Raw genomic sequence first — 15050 nt, forward strand, 5'->3', positions numbered from 1 at the left:
ATATATTTCAATTATACAAAAGAGCTGGAGGCAGCGGTCAGCAAGTACTTTTATGACCCTCATCTATTCTTTTAAAAGCCTTCTCCAGAACAGCTCAGGCAGGCGCATGAGTGGGAGGGAGGAGGAGGAGGGAAGGAACATGTCCTACAGCTGGTCCTCATTCCTACCTTCACACAAATAAAGTCCAAACTCTACACGGTTTGACCTTGAATGAACAACAATACACAAAATAAAGAAAAGGACACGCATGACAAATTAAGAATAAACGTTGAAAGTAATGAGTGGTTCTAAGGAAGAAGCATATTAGAGAGCCTTATTTAAAATCTCCGATTGAAGAATCAATGGAGGGAAAAAGACAAATCCATTTCAGCGCTGTGACTGAGGGTGGGTGGGTGACCAAGTATGATTTTTATAAGCCACCCTGCATGACAAAAAGCACAAACCCCAGAAGAGACAGCTCTGCGAGCAGAAGCTGTGCTACTTTTACAAGCTCTTTAGCAGACGGGAGTTTACAGCAGTTACCAAGCCCAAGCAGGCGGTAACACAGCTGCGTGCTGCCCGAAGTGGTTAATATCTATTAAAACTTCACCTGTTTCACGGAGACGACGGTGCTCCGAGCCCGTAACCCCCGCACGTCCCGCTGCCCCCGGGGAACGGCCGCTTCCCGCCGAGCCGCGCTCCTCCGGCCGAGCCGCTCGGGGCACGGGCCGGGGCCGGGGCGTCTCGGAGGAGCCGGGGCCGGCGGGTGCGGGCGGCCGGGCTGCCCAGCCCAGGAGCGAGCTGAGGAATTTCAGCCGGAGCGGTCCCAAAACCCACAGCAACTTCTCCCGCGCGGCGCGACCCGGCGGGTCCGTCCACCCGCTTCCCCCCCCCCCCCAACACACACAAACACGCGCCCTGGACCCACCCGCTTCCCCCGGCACCGGGACAGCCGCACCTCCTCGCAGCCCGGGGCGCGACATGGAGCCCGGCACGGTCCGCTGCGGCGGGGAGGTCTGCGGTGCCGGCGCCGCGGGCGAACCCGGGCGGGCGGCGGGGCGGCGCCGGCCGCTCCCGCGGGAGGGGCGCGCACTCACCCGCTCAGCCCCGCAGCGCGGAGGGGCGCGGCGGCGCGCTGCCGCGGGCGGAGCGAAGATGGAGGCTCGGCGGCGGCCGCCCGCCCATCCCGACACCGCCGGCAGGGCTCCGCTCCGCTCCGGCGGAGGAACCGGCGCCGTCTGACGCCCTCTGCCGGGCGGCTGCGGGGCGGCGCGGCGGTGGGACGGGAGGGAACGGGACGGGACGTGGCGGACGCCCCCGCCTCGCCCCCGGGGTCAGCGGGAGTACGGCGGGTGCGGGCCGAAGGGCTCGACTGAACCCGGGTGGGTTCCCGCGGTGCCGCGGGTCTCGGCTGTGCCTGCGCCCCCGCCCTGCGGAAGGTGGCTCCGGCTCCACCTCCACTCGCTGGCTCCTGGGCGCTTGGCCGGGCCCGAAGGCACATGCCGCTGCAACGCTCGTGGGGATTTAGAAACCCGTGGAAAGTAATTTCTTAGACTTTTAAGATAAAGACAGACCGAGTTTTCCACATATCTTACTAAATACGCAGTAGCTTTACAAAATGAGTCAATACTTTTTAATTTAAGCTTTAATTGTGTATTTAGTCCACACCAAAATTCCCAATTCTGCATTTTTCACAGATCCTCTAATCCTTTTCGCCATGCGGTGTTGAGGATACTTCCAATACTTCCACAACAACTCCAGATAATCACTAATACTCTCTACAAGTTTTGCCCGACGAACGTTAGTCCCATTGACTTTGAAAGTCATCTAAGTCATATTTTTAGGAATTTAATTAGTGCAAGAGATCACCAAGCTCTCTGAAGTCCTCGATTAAGGAGGGAATATTTATTGATTGCAGGAAGAGGAGGCAGGGTGGATACTGAATCCATCACTTTTTAAATACATGAAGTGAATGATCGCAGTTTAGTTTATCTGCACTGTTTAAAAATTCAACTAGGCATTATTCAGTGCAACCTACTTTTTTTTTATACCTAGTCAGTAAGTTTAGGTGTTATGGAGGAAAAATTAATGCATGTATCCAGCTTAGCAAGTACCAGGTGACTATACGCAGAATGAAATTAGTAGAATATTTATTCCAGCTTTTCACATAGTTCTTATTTCTGCATTGTTAAAGAAGGTTCGTTCTCACACTATGTGGAGTGTGAAACTAATTATGACTACTGAGATGGAGCAGTAACTCCACTGACATGAAGCTTGTATAAACAGATGACAATCAGGCCCTTCAAGACTCATACGTGACCTTTGCGCTAACACTGTACCCCAGGGATAATCTATTCAGGCTCTGAAAATTAACTCACCAGATGTTTTCCATTCAACAAGAACAGTGTATATAATGTTTTAATAGACAAAGTTGTGTCACTCGTGTTTCTCATTTTTCTTTGCAGAAACATTAAATATCGGTAAATCCTAATGCAAGGATTGTTCATATCACCATAGCATCTGTAGACTCCAAATGAAACCAGAACTTTGTTGTGTTACGTTCTGTACCGCAAACAAGCGTTTCTGCCTCAGAGAGCTTAATGTCTTATGAAGGCACAGAGATGGGATGATATTTATCATAAGGTGTGAAAAACGAATCAGAGATTGAAACACAAGTTTCCTGCCTCCAGGTTCAGTCCTGCTCATTTCTCTCATTAATTACTTGGCGTTATCCTGGGAGTTTAATGAGGGAGGAAAGTCCACCAGAGATTGCACCCCAGCTGGTCAGGAATGTTCCAAACTGAGTTTTGTGAGAAAAGTTGTATTCATCAAAGTGGAAGCACTTCCTCAAAGACTATTTGTTTTAAAAAGCTTTTTCTCTCGGATGTTTCCCAGGTCAGACAGCCCTACCTCAAGCACCCACCAGCGAGTGGCAGAGGGCACCCACCTGGGCTGCACCAGCCCCAGCTTCTTTTTCCCATTGAAAAGTTTTAAAAGGTCTCATTTTTGTCTGATACAGAATGGAAAACACCTCTTGAAATGTCAAGAGTTTTTCATAAGCGACACTTCTTTTTTTTTCCTGACTGGCCCTGGACTGCAGGCAGTTACGCTCCATTTGCCTTCCTACAGCCCTCGCGTTGTCGTCTGCCGAGAATAGCTGCATTTTGCACCCCATGGTTAAGCTGGAGTTGAAGCAGCTGGGAAACTGCACCGCTGCAAGTCTTAGCTTAATTTGCCAATGTAGAGTTTGCATTAATGCAGCTAATCTAGCATCTGGGTACGGGAGCCTGAACTCCCCCCCGCAGCCCCAAGAGCAGCGCTCATTAAAAGAAGAGGCAATACAAGAGGGTGAGGAAAGAGTGCTCCAGTCCTACAGCCAGCTGAGTGCCAGCTCCCTTCAGCGCACACAGTTTGGCTTTGACTCTCTTCCTTGAGACTTCAGTTTTCCTCACAATCTTTATGGAGAACTATATATACCTAAAAGATGTGTAGGAAATTAATATGGAGTGAATATGTAGGAGGTACATGAAATTAATCTACTTGTCTCAATTTGAGTAGAAGAGCTAAGTAAGAGACCAAGAAGCAGCAACAGGAAAATAAAAGCATGTAGAGCATGAAGGAGCCTGGAACTTTGAGTAACCTATTAGGCTGGGTTTTGGCCCAGATCACTTCTTGTTTCTTCTTGTTTTTTCTATTTGTGATCCTCTTGTTACATGGATCTCGCTTGCTTTGTGGGGCTCAAAGAAAGAAAACTGGTACCCAAGTACTGTGAGTACTGGAAGCATTAAGCCGGTTCTTGCTCATGGATGACTGGCTCAGCCTAAGAAGGGAATAACAAAGCCACTTGAATGACAGCTTGGATCAAGTTCATAATGACCTGGTTTGTACAGGCCAGGTGTTATGTAGATTGGAGCTTGTTATTGTGCAAAATTTTGGCAAGCCTTGCGACGCAACAGCCAGTTCCAGCAGAGCTGGGCAGAAAGCCACAGACTACAGGCAGGTCTATCTTCAGCAAGATGGGCAAAGAAGCTGTCTTTTTCTGTACTTGGTACCTCGGGGATGTGCACCAACCTGCCTGCACAGCATCTGGAATAAAGCTTATAAAGAAACAGAGAACAGTTTCAAAACATGGAATTCCAGGCTTAAAAATGAAGAGGAAAGCTCGCATAAAAACGTGTCACCAAGTTTATTGTCTGTTTCTTAGGGAGCGAAAATTCAGAGCAAAACGGTACAAGATAACAAGCATCCTACTACTGCATTAATGGAAAGTGAGCAAACTGTTACAAATCGTCCCTATCGATATATTCTGCATTTGTTAGAAATTCTTTCATAATACTGTATCAATTTTTATGTTATCTAAAAGTAGTTACTACAGTAATGCGGATGAAGAGCTATCAAAATTAGGGCTCACCCATGATTTGTTTTCTCACTCTTTACCATTAATATGCACATACTATGATTTGTTACTTCAGCTAGTTGGGCTTAAATTTTATTCTTTCTTTAGATGGCCATTTTTTAAAAAGAGGAAGATACAAAAAAAACCCCAAATCAAGGAATGTTATCTTGGGTGCAATTTTTGTAATAACAATTAATGTTGGACTTTCAGGAAATCTGAATGCTTTTCACCAGTACTCAGCATTTATTCCTGTGCCCAAAGTTAATAAAAGGGGACTGTACAAATCAGATCAAAGCCAGTTAGATTAATTGATCAGGTTTCTATTTTTTGTTATAGTGACTTCTTTGTAAGCATGGTGGTAGTGATGCTTTTACACCATACCACAAAAGCTAGTACAACTCGGGAGGAAAAAAAAGGGGGGTGGGGTGGAGAATGAAAATTCTGAACTATGTAATCTTTACCAGAATATTATAACTGCAAATAAATGACAGCTTTTTCCATATATGAAGTATGGCATTTTTACTGAGTAGTATCAGCTTTCATATTGAAGTCAATGGCACCACAGAAAAGAAGCGGAAAGCCAAGCAGATAATGAATGCCTGCCACAATGGATTTGCAGCCTAAAGGCACAGCTTTAGACAAGTGGACAGGCACAAAGGAGGTGTGGTTCGTTGGGCTTTAATGCTTCATGGAAAGGTGGGTTACAAGGAGTTTCTTAAATCTCTCGTTGTTCCAGAACTTACACTGAGGTTTCGAAGTTCTTTTTAATAGTCTATTATAAGCTAGGATCACGAGAACGTGAAAAAAAAAAAGAAATTATCCTCTCATCCTTAGGGGCAGTGCCTCAGAAATCGATGCTAATGAACAGACTGCAGCATACGGAAGCTTGCATTTCCCCCGCTGCACCAATTTTGTGCATTCACAAGGGACACTGCAAGTGCCATCATGTGTAATTAGAAACAGGGAGGGGGAAAAAAGGATATCATTCATTCGCACTTCTCATGGTGTCATTTCTTTGTGGCAGATTTAACAGAGATTAAACAGGCATTCAGTTTAATACTAGTCCTATTAAGGACCAAACATAATTTATTTTTAATTATGGAGTTATCAAGACACCAGCATAATTGATGGCAGTCCTGTTGTGAACATATCCTTAGATGATGACTTCTTTAGTAAGAGAAGAAATGCATGCAGGCAGGATATTTATCTTTACTAACACTCTACTTAGAGTATACCTCTATGAATAGTTACAGCCAGTCTTAATGTTGGGTCCAAACCCCCACACACACTAGTGAGTACAATACCCCAAATCCCAGTGTGCAGGCCGTGCCTGATCCTGAAATAACTGCTGAACCGGGATTTGAAATCAATCCTCCCTGTGGTGCGGAGTTTGCCGGCCATGCCGAAGTTGATCAGCACACCAGCCCCCTCTTCTCCACGAGCCATCTGTCCCTTCCTATTCTTCTCCACTCAAGATCTGATCTTTGTGTCCCACAAATGGTGGCAAGTGTTTCCTAAGGGACACACAGCTCCTCTTTCCATGACTTTATTATACACCACAGTTGAAGGGTGTAAACTGCAAATCAGACCTAAGTATCAGCAGAGATTTAACCCCATTGCATCATGCAGTGGCTCCCTAGCCACCTTATGGGGACTCGCTCTCCTTCATCCCTCCTGTTCCCACTCCCCACTGCGTACCATACCACAGAGGATTACAGAAGTTGCATATTACACGGGGGGAAGAAACCCTAGAGCAATCAAAGAGCTTTTCTGATAATGGGAGTGAAAGTAGAAAATTTCCTCCAGGATTGACTGGTCTTGGCCAGCTTCTTCTTTTGCAAACACATCAACAATCCAAGCGTTCGAGGAGGACTGGGGTCTGCTTTCTGTACCTAGCAAGCACCATGACAAACAACAGCCACGTGGCCAGAGCTGTCCCTTAACGTTTTATGCACTGAAAATCTTTCCAAGAGTAAGTTAACTTCTACAAAAGGGAGAAAAACGTTTGAACATTTACATTGTTCGCACTCCAGATGCAGTCGGGAAGAGTGGATTTGCATAGAAGATCACTGGTTGTTATAAAATAATTATAATACATTATCATTTAGACTTAAGGACCGATGTCCTTCCACCAACAGACAGCATTAACTATTTGCATTGTAGATCCTTTTGGGACGTACCCTCTGTCTGCATGCCTGCTAACACAATTATATCCGCACCGGTGCATGAAGATCAGAAAACACTACCTGCACTCATGCAGATTTGATCTGTACGAGGGCTTTTTTCATTGTCACCAACCCTGGAATCATTTGTCCTGTGCAAATTTCAAGATCATCTTGAGCGTTATTTTGGAGAACGCAGGATCGGACCTTTTGATGCCAATGATGGGTTGAAGGAGGAATATTTATCAAATAAACCTTCACTACAAATTAAAGCACAGACGAGAACTACTGCAAAAGGCCCATTATCTTCTTAGCTAGAGCCCCTGGAGTTTAAAAATGTGATAGCCTTGCTAATGCTCAAGGAAACACGATACTTGTATTGGTGTGTAAGAGAAGTCCTTTGTAAGTACCACGGTGTGCGGGTTAAAGAAAAACATGAGAAGGGTGCAGCATGGAGCAATGCATCGCCACCTATTCACCAGCCGTGGCGGGGCAAGAATTCCACCTGCCATGCGAAGGAAGAAAAGCTTCAATGGAGGCACTTCACACGCTATTAACCTTTCCTGATTGGAGTCTTGCCTTACAGAAAGCGCAGCAAGTATCTACTAGGAGAAGGGCTTTCCTGCAAATACTACTCAGCAATAATTGAGCAGCTGGGGAATCTGTCAAGTTTTTGTGTCCTGAGACACTACTTATTTAGTAGCAAAGGTGATAATAATAGATAAAGAAGGCTTATGCTAGTGACTAATTATTAGATTTGAAATCTATCAATGACTATGGAGCAGAAAACTAACATTCAAGATATTTTCTTATAATTTCAGTTTTGCTTTGGGGTTTTTTTGCTCTTTTTTAGTGCTTCTGTTCCAGTGCTTTAATTAAGCATTGAATACAAGGTAAGGGATTTGCTCAACACAATCAATAATGGCGTTCTGATGCTGATGTTAAGTTGACTTGCTATTTTTAACACGCTGCTTAGTTATTGCCTATCATCCTTAGTCACACCTTGGGGCTCTGCAGATACGCACTATCGTAGGAGATTCTCAAGAAGGGTTTTGCCTCAAGGAGGCTGAATCCTGTCACATACTTCTGAGCATCCACGCAAGAGATTAAGGGTACCTCCAAACATGTCAGCGGTGCTGAGAAGTTTTTGCATGTAGAAAGCTGTCTGCAGAAATCCAGTTTTCCCCAGCCCCACTCATACTGAACAGCTTTCACTTACTACCAAGCTTTACTGGATTTGGCTATCTTTATTTTGTGAGTATTTTACAAAGCCAGTACACAGAAGTATTTCTAACACTAGAAAAAAATCTGCATTCATAATACTACAGAATACCTTGCTACAATTTATTATTTAAATGAACTGTTATTAAATTCCCTGTCAACATGAAACAGGGAAGTGTTTACACTATAGATGGTTGCAATTTTTAAGACAAAAAAAACCCAACAGACTTTAAAATTCCAGAACAGAAACAGGATGAAAGAATGAACAGAAATTCAGCCAACAGCTTAATATTCAGCCACGTTTTTCAGATTTCTCTGATTTCTCTTGCACTAAAAAGCAGTCACCACTTTTTGCCTAAAGAACCAAAGATGAGAGGGATGTTCGGCCCAGCTCAGAGCCTTCCCTTCATATCAGGTCTCTCTCCTTCTCCAGGGGCTCCCTGTTTAGTGCCTAAACATCAGAGCGCTCTTCAGAATTTGTACGCCCCTTGTGTGCCTTTTGCAAATCATTTAGGAATGCCTGAGTATATGTCCTGTCTATACACACCAACACAACAAATGCATTACAGACAATTTTCCATCACCTTACCAAGCTTTTCATAACTTTCTACAATTGTACTTCTCTGCATTTTATTAATATAAAATAACACATTAAATTTAACTGGTTTCCAATAGTAAGGATTGAATTCAAACATCATTCATATCTATGCAGGTGGGATATACATAGAAAAGAGCTAAACTAAAGTTCAAGAACAGCCACAAAACAAGTTTGAAACTATTTCTGTTGCATTTTTTTAAAGAAGATATAAACATTTTAAAATCATCCCCTACTTTTTTCTTCTATATTTAAGGGTGACAGTGAATTTGATGCTTCCAATCAAGCCAGGTGTTCAGGTTCATTTCTCCTGAAGGCTTGCTTACTGTGCACATCACTTTCCTGCCCAGGCTGTCCTGCCAGAGAAATGCATTTACAGCTCATGCACTTGTATTTGCAGCCTCCTAACAACATTTAGGAATTAGTTCAGTGTACCTGCTCCTCTCTTCTCCACCATGTTTGTCCTGTTAAGGCTCCAGATCGGTGTCATTTCACAAATCAGGTAATCTGTGAAGCAAGTCATCGGCACATTCTCGCACTTTAGTAATTCACAAAGCCATCCTGTGCTCCACCCAGGAGCATCAGGGGAGTAATGGACCCAAACCTTTCTAAAGGCAACGATCATGTGCTGTAGTGTGCCTTAATATTACTAACTGATTAAGGCAATGGTTAGTAACTTTAAAAATGTTTTCCTCCCTCTGAAATCCTCATCTAGTTATTTCTTCCTCTACTCTGTAGTGATTTATTTTCCACTCTGGATGCATATAAAAACAAGCTGAAACATTTTACTTGAACCATGGTCTTACTAACTGCTAAGTTTCATGTTTGATTAACATATCTGTTTTTTTTTTTTCCTTAACAAAGATATTTTTAAAAGAGACTTTGTAGTCCTAGGACCTACATACATATGCTGAAATATCCCTTCTTTTGCTATAGCCTTGGTTTTCAGCACCATATCAGAAGTATTTACTAAGCAATGTGGTGGGTTTTTCAGATGCCAAGAAACAACACAACTATTTTAAAGCAAAGTCTTATTGCTTCCTAAGGATATAACTAACTGCTGGTGGAACTCTCAGAACTTTATATTAGTCTGTGTTGAAGCGCTGCAGGATTAGTTATAATTAACTGTCATCATGTCATTTTTCTCCCAAGCACTCAGATTAAAAGAAAAAAAACCACACCCAAAAAACTCTAGCAGCAACCATGATTAAAATGTCTATTTGTTTCCTATCCCAAACTTAATTTTTAACTCACAAGAGCTCTCAAGCTCTCCTCCACGCACCACTCAGCTTTCACATAGATACTTACACCTGTCTACCACACATAAACATTTTTAACAACAGCTAAAGAGTTGTACAGAAGGTGCAAGAAGCTTAAGACAAATATTTAATATTAAATAAGTGCTTCATTGCTCAACTATTTCTACTCCATGGTGTAATAGTTTTGTGGATTCCCATTGCTGATTTATTCATTTATATTACTTCAAGGAGCCTGTAGGCACACGTTCAAAAATAATTTAAAAGGACATGAATTCATCAGTGAGCCACTAGTTGAACCTGTGCCAACTAAAAATAACATAAAACTACCTACAACTTGGGTTTCTCCTAGGTTAGGATAAGTTTATAAACTCTGCAACGTCTTCTTGAAAGGCAACAGAAGTCATATCTCCCACCTGTTGACAATAGTTAATAAAAAGACACACTTACATCAAGTGACTGTGAGCGATCACTAATTTAAGAGACTAAAAGTTGTCACTTTTGCATAGGTCATCCCAAAACCTTAATATTTACTATTCTCAAGTGAATGGATTGTATTTAATCGGGGGGGGGGGGGGGGGGTGGACAGATAGTATTGTAAAAATTAATGCAATATTCATTAAAGTAAGCCATATTTATCCTTTTCTGTGGCTTAAAATACTTTAGAATACTCTACTTTCAGTTAAAACTCATGCTGTAATATTCTTAATTCAATGATTTTGGGGAATTAGGAGAGGAACAGGCACATAGGGAGGCAGGGCTCTCATCCTTTCCCTGAATAGCATCTCCATTGCCACTAGCAAAGACAGAGTACTAGCCAGGCCACTGGACTGATCCACTAAGACATCTCCTATGTTGTGTTAAGAACCAGGAGATACAATCAGATACTACCCCAAGTGAAAAAAAGATTTATACTTCTTTTAAAGCTCCAGACCGATGGAGATTTTTCTCCCACAACTTCTTTGGCCCACTCTCCCATCTATTAAAAAAAAAACAAACAAAAAAAAAAAAAAACCCAAACCTCTCATAATAAAGACTGTGCTGTCTTCAGAGTCATCCATTTTCTTGAACTATGTCTAGAGTCTCCACTGGAGGAGGTCACCATGCCTCAAGGTAACAACTGCTACTTTTTATAGAAATGCCAGACCAAGTAAGAGGAAATAGAGGACGAGTCCTAATATACTCGTTTCATCTAACTCTGAGCTGTAGCTGAGAACTGAAACACTCAGTGTAAGGCGTAAGGATTTCACTGGCTTGTCTTGGAGGAAGCTTCTGCCAAAGTTAAGGCTTTATTTTGCAAAACAGGCGGCTAAGCCATACCATAGACAAGCAACTTCATTTCTTTGTGGTCAGGTCTGGGAAATGGCTTAATTCCCTCTCCCACTTACGCTGCACAAGCTTTTCTTCACCGGTGTGAAGGGCAAAACAGTCGCTTTCTGCAGTCTGTCTACAGCCATCTAAAACTCATTACTAGGAAAATGTACACAAGTAAAAGATGGTTTCAAGAATATTTAATATAAGACTCAATACAGAAATATTTTAACCGGATGTAAAGAAATGGGGAAACGATTTAACTCATTTACTCAAATTTTCTTCTGTACTTCTGATTAACCTTTACTGAGTAGATGAGGTAATATATCTCATTGATTGGTAATCTGCTGTTATGTAGCTAAACGACATTTGCAACACACAGGTTAGGGTAGCTTCTGAACAAAGACCCACCAGATCAAAGTATAGCTGCATGCATTGGGCAAGGCAGCTGAAGGGCTTAACCAACACTACTGGTGCCACTCTGCTTTACATCAGATACATAAATGCACTTACATCCACGTGCACTTCCAGGACATGGAAAAGCATAGCACAGCTCTAATACCAGCTCCCCGGGTGGATTACCAGCAGCGGATCTGAACCCAGCATTTTAAAGGAGGAATACCTAAACCTGCCTTTTATGCTCAAAAGTAAAAAGTTTCTTCTATCAACAGAGAGAGTACAACAGGGCCAATACTACTGATCATTAAAGTATGAACAAGAGAAACTTTACCATCTAATTAAATCTCAGTAGCAACTGATGAGGAGGAATTTCATACCTGGAATAAAATAATTGCTCATAAAAGTCACCAAAGGAAAACTGACACAGTGGATTATTCCAAGCTGCTGTGGAGAAGTAATGGCTTTCTTTACCACGTCAGACATTTTCTGCAGATGACTACATGCATCCATCACTCCCTTAGACCTACGCCAGATCTTCAGGAATCCTTCAGTACTCATTGATAGATCAAAACCAACTTCATGTGTCTTAAGGTATTGATTTAGTTTTTTAAAAAAAAGTTCCTTGATAACTACCTTTCCCATCTCACACTCCAGGGTGCCACCAGTTGCAGAAACTTGTCTCCAAACTTGTTTTTATACCTTCAAACCCTCCCAACTGCCAGATAAGTTTGAGAGCAGCCTCTCCCCATTGTGTGTTTCATATCGGTTATCGTTGAAATCCTGTGACCAGCTATGGATTGCTGCAGGTCTGGCTCACTTTGCCATGGCAAGGGAGTACGACAGCAATAGCAAATGAGACGCTATACGATTGCACTTTGAAACAGGTGAATCAGAACCAAAGTCACCACCTTCTTTTCTCTTCCACTTTAAACTATTTCTAGATGTAATACAAGAGTGTCTAATAAATTCAAAACTTTTTTCTTCTTAGTTTTGTATCCAGAATTACATGAGCCCAAATGAAAATAAATCAGAGGAAACTCAGTGCTTCCCTAACTCCTAAAAAGGGCAGCCTAGCTTAAATGGATTGAAGTTTTAGAGAAAATCTGAGATTCACGTGCAGATTTCATTCTGTCATTATCAAGAGAAAACACGGTGAGGAGAAAGGGAACAGGAAGAGGAACTCACAAGCTATTCAGTTTAACTTAATCCCCAGATACAAGCAGAGTTTCATTTGCAGAGGACCAAAAAAGAACTTTTTTTCTTAGGTCATTAAATGTTAATCTAAATTCATTCATGCTCCTCTTAGCAGGCAGATCAAGTCCATATGATTGCCAGCAAGTGCCCATAATTTGATTGATGTCTTCTCACCCATCTACAAATCTGAAAAGAATCCTTCTAAATGATTAAATATTTGATCCCTAGCAGCAAAAGGAATGAAAAAAACCCTACATGGGTATATAAATGGCTAGTCCACTGGCTTAGGTCCTGAGGTAGCTGGAAGTCCACCGCCTTTACTGAGCAAAGCAGAACAAAGGTAGTTTTAAAGTTCCATTTGTGCTCACAACCACGATGGCAGTGAGAAGGCATTTTGACCCTCAGCACAGTAAATTATTTCCAGATCTGACAAGCAGCAGAGAACATTTCACAGCCTGGCATCACTGTGGGACTGGCTGCAGCGGCTCTCACACAGGCCAGGACCTCTGCACAGCCAGTGATGAACTCCCTGGGTACCTAGGGAGGCAGAAAGGGACCTTAATACGGGGCAGGAACCCATCTCCGGTTTCTAGGCTTAGAAAAAAGGATTTCAGCATTATATTCATAGTGAAGGCTAAATTCTTAACCATGGCAGTGATCAAAGAGTGGTCATTCGCTCGTTTTGAGGGGTTAGTTGCCCCCATGAATTTGAGTAGAAGGATGGTGGTTATTTAATGCAGTCTTTTTAAAAGCAAATCAAGAAAAGACAGAAAAAATGAAGACTAATGAGACAACTTCAGAAGACCACTTTTTCTACAAATGATTTATTAGAAGTGAAATAACCTGGAAATCAGGATTCAAAATCTCCCAACCAATCATCCATTTCATGTAAAGTTGCTGTCTTAACCTGCCAAAAGAAATCAAGTGTAAAAATGTAATGAAAGAAATGGCACCTTCCTCTTGGACTTAAGATAGTGTTTAGTTTTAAAAGTATAATCTAAAAATAAGCACTGCTGCTCACTAGTCTCACTGTATACTCAGATTCATTCTTCTTCATTTAATAGGAAACAGATCTAATACCATTTGGCATCCAGTAAATTTTAGCCAGTGGAAACACACAATTTTAATACTTGTAAAAAAAATATTTCTTTGCAATAAGGAAGCAAAAGACATCTGGCAATTAACTAACATGCACAATCCATGTCTTCTTAGATTGGCCTTATTTCTACAGCACCAGCATTGCAGATGTCAAACAACCTCAGTCTGAGGCAAAACAATTGTTAAAATGAAACTGTGAAATAATGTATACTTATAGGAACAGGAAATTTCAACTTCTGTGCCAAAAAGATGACACAATTAATGGTCTAATTATAGCATATTTATAAACCTTGCACTAAATCCGTTTTCCTTATGTGAGTGATACCTTTGAAGTTAACATGACTCAATTATCTGCTCTGTGAGCAGCGGTTGCGCAAGGTTTTTAGTTGCAACATACCTGGAAGGTGAAGAGTGACCACCCTCTCAAGTGGTAACTGTCAGACATTTATTGGTCTGAATATCAATAATTCTGAGAACTTTTCCTTGAACTGTGTTCAACAGCATCCAAGGACTTCCCTGCAATGAGTAAAAGCTACTACAGATTCAACACAGCTATAATATTCAGAAACCTTCCTTGCCTCTATGAAAATGTTTCGATGCATATACTCTTTCCAGAGTTTGAAGTTGAACTGCCAAGCATTTAAGGACCTACAGCTGAAGAAGATTGCATAGTGCGCTGGTTGAGTTATATGCATACAAAAATTCAAGTAATAGAAAAGATATGCTATTAGAAATTTGTAGGTCAAAGGGAAAAAAAACTCCGCTTTTTGACAGTGATATTATTACTGTGCCAAAGGTAGTAGCTCAGACCTGAACACTGATCCTCAGAGAGCTAACTCTCCTGTTGGCATTCACTTCATAAATAATCCTGCAGAACAAGGCACATCTTGTCCCATAAAAACAAAGGTGATCCTTCACATTTAGATCTTTCCAGGCAGGAAAGAAAGGAGAGAGGAAACCTCATTTGTAACAGGTAGCATCTCTGTTATTCCTAACTTAGGCACGCATTGCTCATCTGAAACTCGTAGGAATGCAAACGGAAGGTAGGGCTAAAAACAGACAGTGTACCTTGCTGCCTGGGAAACTCTCCACAAAAAACCTAAATCTGTATTAGGCTGTCTGCATCCTGTTGTCCAGGTAAAAGGAGAAAAAAGAAATCATCATCTACCCTTCAGACAGTTCTGGAAATGGTTGTGGGTCATATGAAAGAGCCTGACTTCCTAGCTCCCTGACAGAGTGCAAATTCGGCTGCTGTCTTCTGCAGTGGAAGAGAGAGGAGGAGATAATGCCACAGCAGGACGTTCTTGAAAAACTTCTTTTTGCTCCTATATATGTCACGATTGCACAGATTCTTCTTCTGCAAAATGTTAGCTCACAAAGACAAGCCAGTCAGCCAAAAAAAAAGGGAATTATACCTCGAACTTCCTATAACTATAGTG

The 15050-nt window shown here is 42.2% G+C and overlaps 1 protein-coding gene across 3 annotated transcripts in view; it reads right to left on the bottom strand.

The window, feature by feature from the left end:
* Nucleotides 1–15050, bottom strand: part of THSD7B (thrombospondin type 1 domain containing 7B) — a 358700-nt gene that overhangs the window by 324993 nt on the left and 18657 nt on the right. Inside the window, exon 1 of one of the 3 annotated variants that reach the window (XM_054830723.1) lies at nt 938–1056. The exons of 1 other annotated variant lie outside the window; for it this stretch is intronic. The gene's annotated coding sequence lies outside the window, so the exon portion shown is untranslated. Of the gene's footprint in view, nt 1–907; nt 1057–15050 lie in introns of those variants that run through there. One more of the 3 variants, XM_054830724.1, reaches the window with a different exon arrangement.

The sequence above is a fragment of the Grus americana genome, chromosome 6 (genome assembly GCF_028858705.1).
Source record: "Grus americana isolate bGruAme1 chromosome 6, bGruAme1.mat, whole genome shotgun sequence".
NCBI classification, from domain to species: Eukaryota; Metazoa; Chordata; class Aves; order Gruiformes; family Gruidae; genus Grus; species Grus americana.